Below are 16,819 nucleotides of genomic sequence, written 5' to 3'. Positions count from 1 at the left end.
CCCCCCCCCCCCCACACACACACATGTACACGCTTCGCCTCAATATCTCGAGTCCTATATGGTCTAACCACTATACTATACGTACAAGCTTCGCCTCAATATCTCGAGTCCTATATGGTCTAACCACTATACTATACGTACAAGCTTCGCCTCAATATCTCGAGTCCTATATGGTCTAACCACTATACTATACGTACAAGCTTCGCCTCAATATCTCGAGTCCTATATGGTCTAACCACTATACTATACGTACAAGCTTCGCCTCAATATCTCGAGTCCTATATGGTCTAACCACCATACTCTATATCCACCTGGCTCCACTCTACACCTGGTAATTATTGAAGACAGGTTTCTAGCACCCAATATTGGTTCTCTTTGACTACCCACACCCATCAAATTCCAAATCTTTTATCTCGAATATTTCCTCCAGTTTTTTGTTGACCAGACACCTTCCTGCACCCTCTGATTTATATTTGACCCACATTTTTTTCTTCTATCAAATATCGACTACTCTTCAATCTATTCCCCCGCTCTCCATTTAGTTCTGTATATCTTTTACATAGTTATTCCATTATTTCCTTTCTCTCCATCAGCGCCCAGGCTTTACGCAATATCCACAACACCAGCTTTATGAAATATAGACCTTCTGTCCAGGAATATACGCAATGACACCCCCCCCCAACCATACACGCACACACACCAGCGTTATGAAATATCTACCTTCTGTCCAGCAGGGAGTTACTCAATGACCCCCCCCCCCCCCTCACCCTATTTCGAAAAATCTACCTTCTGTCCATCAGGCAGTTACGAAAGACACCCTCCCTCCCCCCCCCCCCTCCCGCCTTCCGACACCAGCTTTATGAAATATCTACCTTCTGTCCATCATGGAGTTACTCAATGACCCCCCCCCCCTCACCGGTTTTTTGAAAAATCTACCGGTCTCCACGCACAGCCCCCCCCCCCCTCCGTGCTACAGACCAGACGAACCAGAGACGTCCATCACACTGTCCCCTGGAAGCCCGGGCTGTCGCGAGCTGGACTCACCCCAGAGGTCACAGCTACATTGGTCAAAATAATAGCCTAACATTATGTCGTTATTCACTGCCCGTGGAGTGTCTCCCCCCTCCCCCTCCGTGTTGAATGATGGGCTAGAGGAGGATTTCACAAACCTTTCCATCATTCAAGGTTTTGCTGGCTCGTAAAAACAGGTTATCTGTTAGCTTTTTTGGCCAACCGTTGTTTATCTTGTCGCTGATTTTCTTTGGTAACCTACTGGAAAAAGATGAACCCTATGGGCATCACAGATACACACTTTCACCAAACACACACACACACACACACACACACACACACACACATATATATATATATATATATATATATATATATATATATATATATATATATATATATATATATATATATATATATATATATATATATATATATATATATATATATATATATATATATATATATATATATATATATATATATATATATATATATATATATATATATATATATATATATACAGTCTTTAATATCACATTTTGACAACCCTGGATAAACACATCATGTAGGTATGTGTGCGTTGGGGGGGGGGGTAGAACGTCCATCACCCACCCCATGACGGAACAGAAAATAAATATTTAAAATGCCCCCCCCCCCCCCCAAAAAAAACAACATTTTTTTAAGTAAAACCTGTTTGAGTTGGTAAGCACAAAACTATCTAATTCTAATTGCCTATCTCATCGCTATTTTCTGTACGCGAGTTAAGTATTAAGATTAGTAGTGTGAGGGTTCATGCACCTGACGAGATTATATCAGGAGATCATCTCCGTGAGGTAGACCACTTTGGTGTGCACCAGCTTGCTAGAATCTGGGAGATGGAGGAATCTGGTGCCGTTTCAATAAGAATCTTTTCCTAACTTTCTTTACTTGGATAATGAAGAGCTCTTAAAAGCTGAAGATAAACCGAGATCTCACGAGCAGCCATGTCACGTGTGACAACAGCTGACGTACGCCTGTCTCTCACGTCATTTCCGGAAACCCCAAGTGCTTTGAAAAACTGGACCTGTTTAAAAGGAAATATAACTTTTGTGTTTTCTCTTTTTTATCTCCCTTTGATAACACTACCTTCCCCTTAATTTTTTCTTTCCCCTGTTTCACCCTCCCTTCCCCCCTCCCAATTTTATCCAATAAGTCGAATGTATACCCTTGGTGCTTTGATTTTTTTTTACGGCTGATCCCGGAAGTCCTTGCCTCCATCGACTGATTAATCCGCGTTGTTGTCCGGCCTTACCGGCTGCTCAGTGCTATCAAATAGAAAGTGGAGGAACTAACTGTTTCGATAAATCTGTAAGCCTAATACAAACGTTATATCATCTATATTAAAACAGGGTTTTCGGTGTATACCAAACTATAAGAAATATCAACTATATTAAAGCATGGCTCTTGGTGTATATCTAGCTATACCAAGCTATAAAAATATCAAATATAAAAATGGGTTTGAAAAACAAATTGAAAGTTTGAGTGGGGGGGGGGGTGCAAATCGAAAGTTTGTCCCCGGGCAGGGTCGCTGCTCCTCTGGTGTATAAGAAGCTAGAAGAACCACAACTATATTAAAACATGGTTTTATGTGTATACCAAGTTATAAGAACCAGAACTATATTAAAACATGGCTTTATGTGTATACCAAGTTATAAGAACCAGAACTATATTAAAACATGGCTTTATGTGTATACCAAGTTATAAGAACCACAACTATATTAAAACATGGCTTTATGTGTATACCAAGTTATAAGAAACACAACTATATTAAAATATGGCTTTTTTGTTTATACCAAGCTATACGAAATACGATATCCGGTTTAATCTAGCTAAAATACTTGCTTTTTGAGACTATGTCGAAAGATTTAATGTCAGTTAAATGATTTGACCTATATCTAAATTATAACTCTTACTTAACTATATGTATTACCCTATTTGGTCTCAATAAAAAAAAGTATACATTCTCTCTCTCCCCTCCCCCCCCCCAACTGTGTTGGTAGACCAGGGGTTTTAATCCGTAGAACAGCATGAGATTTCTAGTTATGAGAAGATGAAAGATGAGATTTAGATCTAGCCTTAATGTAAAAAAAAATTCGAATCCCCAAATCGTTGTTGGAACTTGTCTTTGTCATTTGTTGCCTGATAATTTGATAAACTATAAAGCTATGGGCATAGGTTTCTAGCAACATAAGTGTGAGGAGGTGGGGGGAGGTGGGGGTGAGGTGTGGGGTAAAAATGCTGATACGTTTTAATTTTCACTTCGAAAAATTCTTTTCGGACTCAGTTTTTTTTTCTTTTAACCTAAAGTAATGAACTGGTTAAAATGTCAAGATCACATCCCGTTGGCCGAGCTTTACATTTCGGTGCCAGCCCGCCCGTGTGCCATTCCCTGTACGCAACGGAATTTAATTTTAGATGGACAATTCTCACCCCGCACCGCTGTCTTATATTTCCTACCCATAATCCCATTACGGTGGCCCCCAGACTGATCATAACTCGCGAATTGCCGTCCCTAATCTGAAACGTCGGTCTACCTAAACAATAACAATGGACTATTGGACTGAAGGCTTGAAGGGGTGTCAGGATGGGGGGAAGGGGTTTTCCCGAAAAAAAAATGCAACTTGGGAATTCTATAGCCAGAGTGAATCAATAACGAAATCGGATCTCGATAATTCTGCGGAGAACGGAAAACCCTATAGAGAAATATCAATTGCAGCCTGGCGCGCTGGCGGTTGGCCAGGGAGCGGTCGAGAAGTCATACACTGGTCAGTGGTGATGTTGATTCTATTAGCGGGACCAGCTCGAGTTGATGCAAGATGTATTCATGATGTTTGCCTCCCCCGCCTGAGCTGCTTATTGGCGCGGGTCCCCTGGGCGGGCTGGGTTATGAGGGTGGGTCCGGGACTTGAAGGTACCGACTTGGTATTCTGTTCAGGAAAGCGCGGCTTGAGCAGAAAATGGGTTCTGGGAGGTCGAGGACTTCCGGTGCTAGCACGACAAGACCACTTGGCGTCCAGGGCTATAGTGCTAGAAAACAATTTCCGTCTTGTGTTCCGTGATTTAGGATGTGGCGATTTTTTCCTTCATTGTTCAGTTTAGGAAGTGACTATTTGTTCATATTTGCACAATTCAAGAACTGATCATTTCTAAACATCTTTTTTTTTTGCACAGTTCATGAATTGATTCCTCTCTAAAATAGTTTGTTTATCCACTATTTTGGGCACTATATTCAGGAACTGAGCCATTTCGTCAGGTGTTGTACAGTTTAAAAATTGACAATGTCACAAAAGCCCACACATCACGAAAGCCAACAAGACACAATAGCCCACAAGCCACATTAAAATAATAATCACCAAGGCAATACAAATTATAAAACGAGTAGATATTGGAGCACACAAAACCCATCAAGATATCCACATTTTATTTCAGACGTCTATTTGATGTTTTTAAAATTCACTACTTTCCCTGCGAGGGAGTGGGTTGGGGACTGGTTAAACGCCACCAGCGATGTATGCACACACACACTTATATATATATATATATATATATATATATATATATATATATATATATATATATATATATATATATATATACATATATACATATATATATATACATATATATATATATACATATATATATATATATATATATATATATATATATATATATATATATATATATATATATATATATATATATATATATATATATATATATATATATATATATATATATATATATATATATAAACACACACACACAAACACACACACACACACACACACACACATATATATATATATATATATATATATATATATATATACATATATATATATATATATATATATATATATATATATATATATATACAAACACACACACACACACACAAACACACACACACACACACACACATATATATATATATATATATATATATATATATATATATATATATATATATATATATATATATATACATGTATGTGTATACGGCCCACGAAGAACGAAGAGGCCAGCCCTCTCTTGTCTGCACGTGACCGCCTAACTGAACCCTCCCACTTGATCAGCTAACCACGTGACACGTGAGACGACTCACCCTCACGGCTTTGATCACGTGTTCCCCCAACAAACGAGAAGTGAAAGGTCCAGATTGTGGTCACTCGGTAGCTGACCACTGACGGAGTCGACCACTGTACCATCGCGTGCTGACCAGGGAGCAGACTCTCTCGTGGCTTCTCAAGGTGAACGTGAGTACATCCGACAATTTGTGGGACTTGGAATTTTTATTCGAGGTGCTCACTGGAGGATATTGGTAGGACAGAGGGAAGACATATAGAAGATATCAGAAGGACATAGAGAGGACATATAGAAGATATCAGAAGGACATAGGGAGGACATATAGAAGATATCGGAAGGACATAGAGAGGACATATAGAAGGTCTCAGAAGGACATAGGGAGGACATATAGAAGATATTTGAAGGACATAGAGAGGACATATAGAAGGCCTCAGAAGGACATAGGGAGGACATATGGAAGATATCGGAAGGACATAGAGAGGACATATAGAGGGTCTCAGAAGGACATAGGGAGGACATATGGAAGATATCGGAAGGACATAGAGAGGACATATAGAGGGTCTCAGAAGGATTCTTCCAGGACAAGTGCTGTTTCAGGTGAGATAACTCTGTCAAATGTATTGTGTTTTATCGATTCACGTGAATTTATTAGCTGTGGAAACCACTGGCCACTGGTCATCTTATACCAGCTGTTTAACTTGTGAGGTAACTAACACTATCTGTTTTATTACTAACTAGGCATACTGCCTAGCTTCGCTTAGGCTTTCAAAAAAAATGAGAAATTAAATGATTAATTAATAGGTGATTGGCTGTGTAAATGCTTAGAGCCGAAATTTATACTGTGGGGTATTATAATTGCTACACTATATTAATGGAATATTCGCAAACTTATTACTCGCAAGGTTATTAGAGCTGAAAGGGCTTTCATAAAAATTATTAATCAAATATAATATTAAATTACTTTTGCAATTAATTTTACAATTTCAATACAATACAAAACTTAATTTATAACAAAATATTCATTTAAAACAATGCTATACATTATGATTTTTGTTTTTTCTTAAAAAGAGTATACAAAATATTAAAAAATTGTTACATTAAAAAGTTACCGCCCCTGTTCATAGACCAAATGACCAAATCTCGTATAATGAGAATTTCAATCGCAGTCATTTTTAGCCCTCCTCGCGGGCTTTGATGTTGACCAACAGTTTTTCCATACGGCCCAGTCATCTATAGAGGTGTATGCAAAAAATTAGCCAGTTGTACAAAGAGTAAGTACCCTAAAATTTGTGTAGAAATTACCCTGTTTTCCCCATAAAATACAAAGATTATATAGGGAAATACGACTGGTCAGTTTTGACCCATTTCCCGATTTTTCCCGGACATGGCGAGTTTTTTGTGACACCCCAAGGCGTTCTCCTACCACCTCACAAAATTTCAAGGGGGGTCGACGGAGGAATTTTTTTTTCGTAATAGAGCTCATATAAAGAGAATTTCACTCGCGGTCACTTTTTAGCCCTCGTCGAGGACTTTGAGTGAAACCGACAGGTCTGCCCTACGGCCAAGCCATTTACCTATAAGCATGCCAAAACTTAGACAGATATAAAGAGGGTAAGTGCCCTAAAATCCGTTTTGAAATGACCCTCTAATTTCCCCATAAAATACAAAGATTATATAGGGAAATACGACTGGTCGGTTTTGACCCGTTTCCCGATTTTTCCCAGATATGCCGAGTTTTTTGTGACACCCCTAGGCGTTCTTCTACCACCTCACAAAATTTCAAGGGGGGTCGTCGGAGGAAAATTTTTTTCGTAATAGAGCTCATATAAAGAGAATTTCACTCGCGGTCACTTTTTAGCCCTCGTCGAGGGCTTTGAGTGAAACCGACAGTTTTCCCTAAAGTTCAAGCCATTGTCTTAAGAGTATGCAAAAAATTAGCCAGATATACTGAGTTGAAGTACACTAAAGTCTGCGTTGTAATGACCCTCTGTTTTCCCCATAAAATACAAAGATTATATCGGGAAATACAACTAGTCAGTTTTGACCACTTTCCGAAGTTTTCCCAGATATGCCGAGTTTTTTGTGACACCCCAAGGCGTTCTCCTACCACCTCACAAAATATCAAGGGGGGTCGTCGGAGGAAATTTTTTTTCGTAATAGAGCTCATATAAAGAGAATTTCACTCGCGGTCACTTTTTAGCCCTCGTCGAGGGTTTTGAGTGAAACCGACAGGTCTGCCCTACGGCCAAGCCATTTACCTATAAGCATGCCAAAAATTAGCCAGATGTAAAGAGGGTTAGTGCCCTAAAATTCGTTTTCAAATGACCCTCTGTTTTTCCCATAAAATACAAAGATTATATAGGGAAATACGACTGGTCAGTTTTGACCCCTTTACGAAGTTTTCCCAGATATGCCGAGTTTTTTGTGACACCCCAAGGCGTTCTCCTACCACCTCACAAAATTTCATGGGGGGTCGTCGGAGGAATTTTTTTTTCGTAATATAGCCCATATAAGGCGCCGGTCAGTCGAGGTCAGTTTTGACCCCCTGTCCGTAGACTTTTCGGCAAACCGTCACCGGCCCTCGTGTTCTATCGCCCCAAGGCACCATCGTGCCAAATTTGACGCGCCTGCGGCGCCGGGAAGTGCCCTATCGGGCACCTGACCACTTTGCTTTATATATATAGACTAGGCATACTGCCTAGCTTCGCTTAGGTTTTCAAAACAGTTGAGAAATTGAATGAATAATTAATAGGTGATTGGCTGTTATGTTAAATGCTTAGTGCCTAAATTTATACAGTCGGGTACTTTTATTGTGCCCATAAATTGATGGAATATTCGCAAACTTACTACTCGCAAGGTTGTTAGAACTGAAAGGGCTTTCATAAAAATTATTAATCAAATATAATATTAAATTACTTTTGCAATTAATTTTACAATTTCAATACAATACTAAACTTAATTTATAACAAACTATCCATTTAAAACAATGCTATACATTATGATTTTTGCTTTTTCTTAAAAAGAGTATACAAAATATTAAAAAATTGTTACATTAAAAAGTTACCGCCCCTGTTCATAGACCAAATGACCAAATCTTGTATAATGAGAATTTCAATCGCAGTCATTTTTAGCCCTCTTCGAGGGCTTTGATACTGACCAACAGTTTTTCCATACGGCCCAGTCATCTATAGAGGTGTATGCAAAAAATTAGCCAGTTATACAAAGAGTAAGTAGCCTAAAATTTGTGTAGAAATTACCCTGTTTTTCCCATAAAATACAAAGATTATATAGGGAAATACGACTGGTCAGTTTTGACCCGTTTCCCGATTTTTCCCGGACATGGCGAGTTTTTTGTGACACCCCAAGGCGTTCTCCTACCACCTCACAAAATATCAAGGGGGGTCGTCGGAGGAAATTTTTTTTCTTAATAGAGCTCATATAAAGAGAATTTCACTCGCGGTCACTTTTTAGCCCTCGTCGAGGGCTTTGAGTGAAACCGACAGGTCTGCCCTACGACCAAGCCATTTACCTATAAGCATGCCAAAACTTAGCCAGATGTAAAGAGGGTAAGTGCCCTAAAATCCATTTTGAAATGTCCCTCTGTTTTCCCCATAAAATACAAAGATTATATAGGGAAATACGACTGGTCAGTTTTGACCCGTTTCCCGATTTTTCCTGGACATGGCGAGTTTTTTGTGACACCCCAGGGTGTTCTCCTACCACCTTACAAAATATCAAGGGGGGTCGTCGTCGGAAATTTTTTTTCGTAATAGAGCTCATATAAAGAGAATTTCACTCGCGGTCACTTTTTAGCCCTCGTTGAGGGCTTTTAGTCAAACCGACAGGTTTGCCCTACGGCCAAGCCAATTACCTATAAGAATGCCAAAACTTAGCCAGATGTAAAGAGGGTAAGTGCCCTAAAATCCATTTTGAAATGACCCTCTGTTTTCCCCATAAAATACAAAGATTATATAGGGAAATACGACTGGTCAGTTTTGACCCATTTCCCGATTTTTCCCGGACATGGCGAGTTCTCCTACCACCTCACAAAATTTCAAGGGGGGTCGTCGGAGGAATTTTTTTTTCGTAATATAGCCCATATAAGGCGCCGGTCAGTCGAGGTCAGTTTTGACCTCCTCCCCGTAGACTTTTCGGCCAACCGTCACCGGCCTTCGTGTTCTATCACCCGAAGGCACCATCGTGCCAAATTTGACGCGCCTGCGGCGCCGGGAAGTGCCCTATCGGGCACCCGACCACTTTGCTTTATATATATAGATTTTGATTTTAGGTGTACATAGAATTCATTACAATAAAGTTACGGCACTTGTCTATTTAGGAAAGGTTTTAATTCTATTTGTTTTTTGTAAAAAAAAAAAAAAAAAAAAAAAAGAAAAAAAAACATTGTTCATTACCGGTTTCGGAGAATGCAATTTAATTTGTTAAACTTAATGTGTTCTTAATAGGCCCTAATTGGGGTTAATTTGAAGTAAATGACAGCTTTAAATTTTAAAAAGTGGTGTCCTTGCAGCCAGCTTAATGTGTTTTAAAACTCTCAAATCGATTGCTAAAATGTTTTGGGCTTTAAGAAACATTTATAAATGCTCTTCTTTTAGGATATGGTATACATTTCTCGTATATATATATATATATATATATATATATATATATATATATATATATATATATATATATATGCATACGTGTGTTTGCTTAATATCGCTTAAGCAAACACCTTTCCTTTTCCATGATTGATGTTGGAGTTTAGATTAAATATGGCTACGTTTTATGTTTAGAAAAATATTTTAAGATTTCCAGCCTTGCTCGCGTGATGTGTGTTGATTAGCACGAGCGAAAACCCCGGGAAAAAAAGAAAGCAAATTATAAAAAATAAAAGAATGGAGAGTTGAACTCCGAAGCTGAATAACTTTATCGTATGGGACCTGAAGGAATTGAATAATTTTTTAACAGGCCTTATGTAAAGAAAAAAATAATGAGTTTAGAGTAGTCGTCCCTGCCCTAGTTTCCAGCGCGTGCACACGATTACACCGCCTGTCGTCTGATTTTAATGGCGCTGACCCACGTGGTGTCACTCCCCCACAATTGCGGCAGAAGAAGGCAATATTTTTGGAGATGGTCTGACCTTTACCCCTCGAAAGACGGGAGTGAAACGATAATGGTGTTCGTGTGGTCTAGTGGCAGCCATATTTTATCAAGTCGAATATTACATAAACGCCCACTTCCGGTGATGTTAGAAAAAAAATATGGCCTATAACGAATTTTTTGCTAGTGAAAAATGACCTTCAACCAAATTTTTGATAGTCAAAACTTCAATGCCGGGATTCTATAAATAGAAAATTGGCCTTGGTTTAAAAGATTTTGGTGAATAAAAGATTTGAAGTAAAACTCTTTGCCTGGCGAAAATCTGTATGGACAAAATAACAATGGCGTTATGGCGCCTGGAGATTTGGCTAAGCTCAGACGAGCAGTAAGGGGTGGTGGGTGGGAGGTGGATCGAAATTCCCCGAACGTTAATTAATTAGTGAAAATGGGCCGGTGGTTCTTGTTTGTGCCAGAGTTTTATTTTGGTCCCTAAACACCAGCGGCATCCAACAAATTATCTAAATCGTTGGCGAGCCGAACGCTTCTGTAGCTGAATGAAACCACAACCGAATTGTGTGTGTGAATATGTGTGTGTGTGTGAATATGTGTGTGTGAATATGTGTGTGTGTGTGTGTGTGTGTGTGTGTGTGTGTGTGTGTGTGTGTGTATGATGATTACTGAAAAAAAAGAAATCGGTTTAAAAGTTTAAATTTTATCCCTCAACAAATTGCGTTGCGTGTTTAGAGAACAAAAAGATGATAACAGCCACCGAGGCGGTGTATTGATCCTTTTATAATCCCATAACCAATCCATCCATTATGGCGATAATGAGGTAATTGTAGTTGGTTTAGTCTGATTTAGCAGTCAGGACAACGTTTGAAATCCTTTCATCTTTCAACAGTTTTGACTTGTTGCACTGCTCATTATTTTTAAAAAATCGTTTGCTATTTCTAAAGGTCAGAATAAGTCTCTGAAAAAAGGTTACCTGCCAGTACTGAGAGCCACGCCTACCTCTTCATCTATCCTCCCATCCCAGCCCCCATCCATCCTCCCACCCCCGCCCACCCCAGCCCCCATCCATCCTCCCACCCCCCGCCCACCCCAGCCCCCATCCATCCTCCCACCCCCGCCCACCCCAGTCCCCATCCATCCTCCCACCCCAGCCCCCATCCATCCTCCCACCCCCGCCCACCCCAGTTCATCCCAGTCCCCATCCATCCTCCCACCCCCGCCCACCCCAGTCCCCATCCATTCTCCCACCCCCGCCCACCCCAGCCCCCATCCATCCTCCCACCCCCGCCCACCCCAGTCCCCATCCATCCTCCCACCGCAGCCCCCATCCATCCTCCCACCCCCGCCCATCCCAGTCCCCATCCATCCTCCCACCCCCGCCCACCCCAGCCCCCATCCATCCTCCCACCCCCGCCCACCCCAGTCCCCATCCATCCTCCCACCCCCGCCCACCCCAGTCCCCATCCATCCTCCCACCCCCGCCCACCCCAGTCCCCATCCATCCTCCCACCCCCGCCCACCCCAGTTCATCCCAGTCCCCATCCATCCTCCCACCCCCGCCCACCCCAGTCCCCATCCATCCTCCCACCCCCGCCCACCCCAGTCCCCATTCATCCTCCCACCCCCGCCCACCCCAGTCCCCATCCATCCTCCCACCCCCGCCCACCCCAGTCCCCATCCATCCTCCCACCCCCGCCCACCCCAGTCCCCATCCATCCTCCCACCCCAGTTCATCCCAGTCCCCATCCATCCTCCCACCCCCGCCCACTTCAGTCCCCATCCATCCTCCCACCCCAGTTCATCACAGTCCCCATCCATCCTCCCACCCCCGCCCACCCCAGTCCCCATCCATCCTCCCACCCCAGTCCCCATCCATCCTCCCACCCCCGCCCACCCCAGTTCATCCCAGTCCCCATCCATCCTCCCACCCCCGCCCACCCCAGCCCCCATCCATCCTCCCACCCCCCCCCCCCCCCCACCCCCCCCTAGTTCCTATCTTGATACACCAATTCACACCATCACCCTGCCCCTGTATCTGACACCACCACACGATGACAAAAACAGCTACCCCTATTTTATCCCCCTCTAAACTCTCACCTCACCGTGTGTCGGGGTGTGTGTCCCAACAACTTCATCCCCTCACATTATTTCTAATTTAACTCCACGAAACAACCCCGTCCGTTACGCTCCCTCGAAAAATCACTTGACACGATCATTACCTCCCCTGGATAGAGTTATCCGGCCTAGACATTCACCAAAGAGGCTGTAGAGAAGCGCAAACCCGCTGAATAGTTTATCCATCTAAACCGAGTTTTCTTTCATCTCAGTTTACGTTCACCTCATCTCTTTTCGCGTTATCTCATCAGAGATTATTGCCTCGCTGTCTTCGCCCTTGTTTACAGCGGTCCTCAGTCTGTTTCTGCCTCTGTACCCTGTGGTGGTCCGCCATAGCACACGTCATTGTAAATTTGGTCAAATTCCCTTAATTTAACCATGCTTAGCTAATTAAGATTGACTAACTTTACCTAATCTGCATACTTAAAGTTCCGGACCGTATAATTTAACCCCTCACCCCCACCCGCACCAATAAGAAGCACCTGGAGATGGGACTTTAAAGCTGTAAAATACAAAGATGGCTCACACCTGGTTGAGGAAATGGTACAAGACAGAGGACTGTGAGATCTTTGGTTGACGACCCATACCCCAGCAGGACAGAGGACTGTGAGATATTTGGTTGACGACCCATACCCCAGCAGGACAGAGGACTGTGAGATCTTTGGTTGACGACCCATACCCCAGCAGGACAGAGGACTGTGAGATCTTTGGTTGACGACCCATACCCCAGCAGGACAGAGGACTGTGAGATATTTGGTTGACGACCCATACCCCAGCAGGACAGAGGACTGTGAGATATTTGGTTGACGACCCATACCCCAGCAGGACAGAGGACTGTTAGATATTTGGTTGACGACCCATACCCCAGCAGGACAGAGGACTGTGAGATATTTGATTGACGACCCATACCCCAGCAGGACAGAGGACTGTGAGATATTTGATTGACGACCCATACCCCAGCAGGACAGAGGACTGTGAGATATTTGATTGACGACCCATACCCCAGCAGGACAGAGGACTGTGAGATATTTGGTTGACGACCCATACCCCAGCAGGACAGAGGACTGTGAGATATTTGATTGACGACCCATACCCCAGCAGGACAGAGGACTGAGATATTTGATTGACGACCCATACCCCAGCAGGACAGAGAACATTAAAATCTTTGGCTAGCACCGCATACGAAACAAGGGTTGCGGGCAGTGATTATGACCCCTCCCATCTGTATATATTCTATTTGAACAAGTCCAACACTGGTTAACTAAGCTATGCGCCCTACCTTAACTAAGCCCCTGCTTATTACAGGCAGTAAAAACATGTCACGGGCTAGCTTTCTCTTGTTTCCGCTTGTATGAAGTATGATAATAAATCATATACACTCGTGACTTAGCAAGCAATCAGTAAACTAAACGAACTGGTGAGATCGTTATTTATTTTGTCATTAACTTTAAACTTTTTCTTGCGCCAACGGTAGGAATACATTGTCGTTAGGTTTAATTTAGGTTATAATAAAAATGTTATACTATGGCATCATGCTAACGTTAGGCTAGACATAGATTCTTCATCTTCGAACGTCCATGAATGTGTTAATGCCAAGCAATGGCTGCCTGAAATTTGCTGGTAGAAACAATGGAATCATCCGTTTGTACGTTATCCTGCAGTGTTATTTTGTTTTGTTTACCAATACACCCTTGTAGCCAAAGGGCCACTTTTACCGTTGTAGCGATAGGCCCATTAAGTTACCCTTGTAGCAATAGGGCCATAAAGCTACCCATATACCGAGAGGCCACCAAGGTACCCTTGTTGTGAGAGGGCCATTAATACCTTTGTGGAGAGGAGCCAATCAAATTACATTTTAGTGAGATGGGCCGTATGTTACCCTTGTATCCAAAGGGCCACCGAGTTACCCTTGTGGCGAGAGGGCCACCTAGTTACCATTGTATCCCGAGGGCCACCGAGTAAGAACCTCTGACAAAATGAAAACACGCGTATTTGAGGATAACACATTTCAGTATTGGAAGAGACGGCCAAACAACGCTTCAAGTTTCAAATTTTCTCCCTCCTGCCTCCGGCCTGTCTAAGGCTTTCTATCCTATTAAACTGTTGAGTAGTTTCCCTTTTATCTTTTCTTCACAAGTTCTTTCCCTTGACTAATTTTTTAATTTCATCAAGTAGTTTTTGAAATTCTTGCGGAGAGACTTTGTCGTTCTTTTATCTTTTGTTGTAAAATGGTAGGTATAGATCTGTAGACTTGTTTGTTGTAAAATGGTAGATATAGATCCGTAGACTTGTTTGTTGTAAAATGGTAGGTATAGATTCGTAGACTTGTTTGTTGTAAAATGGTAGGTATAGATTCGTAGACTTGTTTGTTGTAAAATGGTAGGTATAGATCCCTTGTTTGTTGTAAAATGGTAGGTATAGATTCGTAGACTTGTTTGTTGTAAAATGGTAGGTATAGATCCCTTGTTTGTTGTAAAATGGTAGGTATAGATTCGTAGACTTGTTTGTTGTAAAATGGTAGGTATAGATTCGTAGACTTGTTTGTTGTAAAATGGTAGGTATAGATCCCTTGTTTGTTGTAAAATGGTAGGTATAGATCTGTAGACTTGTTTGTTGTAAAATGGTAGGTATAGATCCATAGACTTGTTTGTTGTAAAATGGTAGGTATAGATTCGTAGACTTGTTTGTTGTAAAATGGTAGGTATATATCCGTAGACTTGTTTGTTGTAAAATGGTAGGTATAGATCCGTAGACTTGTTTGTTGTAAAATGGTAGGTATAGATTCGTAGACTTGTTTGTTGTAAAATGGTAGGTATAGATTCGTAGACTTGTTTGTTGTAAAATGGTAGGTATAGATCCGTAGACTTGTTTGTTGTAAAATGGTAGGTATAGATCCGTAGACTTGTTTGTTGTAAAATGGTAGGCATAGATTCGTAGACTTGTTTGTTGTAAAATGGTAGGTATAGATCCCTTGTTTGTTGTAAAATGGTAGGTATAGATCCGTAGACTTGTTTGTTGTAAAATGGTAGGTATAGATCCCTTGTTTGTTGTAAAATGGTAGGTATAGATCCGTAGATTGTCAATCTTGCAGGTCAAACTTTTTTACTTTTGATTCTACGAACACGAGCACTCGTGGTAAGAGAAAACAGAATTAGAAACGGGGGTCGTCAGAGGTGTTGTTTTTCCTTTCTCCCCGAGCGGTTCTAACAGTTGATCCCTAGACCTGACCCGAGGGGTCGAGGGCCGGTTCTCAAATACTCTAAGACACTCGTGTTTGTACAACTTCCGGTCCAGGGGACATCACTGCGAGAGCACTGAAGCGGCTTTGGGGAAAATTTAAATGTGTTATTTTTTGTTCTGAGCTTTTTTTTAAAAATAATTGAAACAGCCGGTCAATCTCTCACTTAAGGTTAAGGTTTGTTATTTATTTTAACCCATCTTCTTGTGCGCCGCCATACCGAACACCAGAGTTTCTTCCAGGCACCTCTTCGAGGGGGGGGGGGGAAAGAAAGTCTAACACCCCCCCCCCCGAAGGAGATGAATTTTATATAGTAAACATACACTTTTACTAGTGCCCGGGGGGGGGTGGATCTTGCAAAAGATTGATGTTAATTTTTAACACGTTTTTCTTAACTCAGCTTCGCGTTTATTTGTTTATTTGTGGGTTTGTTGTTAAAATTGACAACGAAAATTAGCCCACTTCTGATTGCTCTAGACATCTGAAATTTGGCATGCAGGCTATTTTCGCCTAACAATTTCAGATGCAATCATAAAAACTAGCAATTAGAGACCTAAATTAGCTTAATTAAATTACGCCCCAAGGACCATAAAATTGAGGACATGATTTCTAAAGATACCGACAAGACTGGAGGCCTATTGACACAGTTACTTCGGCCCCAATCGATGTGAGCGCGCTGGCCGTGATCGTATAGTGGTTAGTACTTCGCGTTATGGCCGCGACAACCCAGGTTCGAATCCTGGTCACGGCATGTAGGCTTAATTAAATTACGCCCCTTCTCTGTTTAAAGCGTATCGGTCGCTCAAGATTTTTAGTCCGTGTATTTAAAAACACTTTTAGTCAAGTCATACTTAATTAAGTCATTAGATAAAGTAGAAAATAAACTATATAAAAAACTTTTTAAAAACCACGTTTTTCATGTGTAGCAACGGACTAAAAAGGAGAAAATAAAATACTTAAAAAAACTTTTTAAAAAAACCACGTTTTTCTTGTGGACTAAAAAGTAGAAAATAAATTTTTCTTCCGACCCTAGGGGATCTACCAATGACTGCTCGTAGATTTTGTTCATACATTTGATGACAAAAAACGTGGGTCGGGCAGATGGGTCGGGAAATTTGATGGTGAACGTACCCAAGTTTTTTGGTTTTTTAAAAAGTTTTTTTTAAGTATTTTATTCCAATCTTGACAATGTCTGTTTAACAAAGATATCAA

General features: G+C 41.4%; 1 non-coding gene across 1 annotated transcript; it reads left to right on the top strand.

Moving 5' to 3' along the window:
* The first annotated feature begins 16,286 nt into the window (after positions 1-16,286).
* Positions 16,287-16,358, top strand: Trnah-aug (transfer RNA histidin (anticodon AUG)). The gene has a single exon. It is a non-coding gene; the product is annotated as a tRNA-His (tRNA).
* Positions 16,359-16,819: the final 461 nt, after the last annotated feature.

This window comes from Physella acuta, unplaced genomic scaffold (assembly GCF_028476545.2).
Source record: "Physella acuta isolate Inbredline_101_S28 unplaced genomic scaffold, ASM2847654v3 ptg001328l, whole genome shotgun sequence".
NCBI classification, from domain to species: Eukaryota; Metazoa; Mollusca; class Gastropoda; family Physidae; genus Physella; species Physella acuta.
This window is presented reverse-complemented; position numbering and strand designations above follow the sequence as displayed.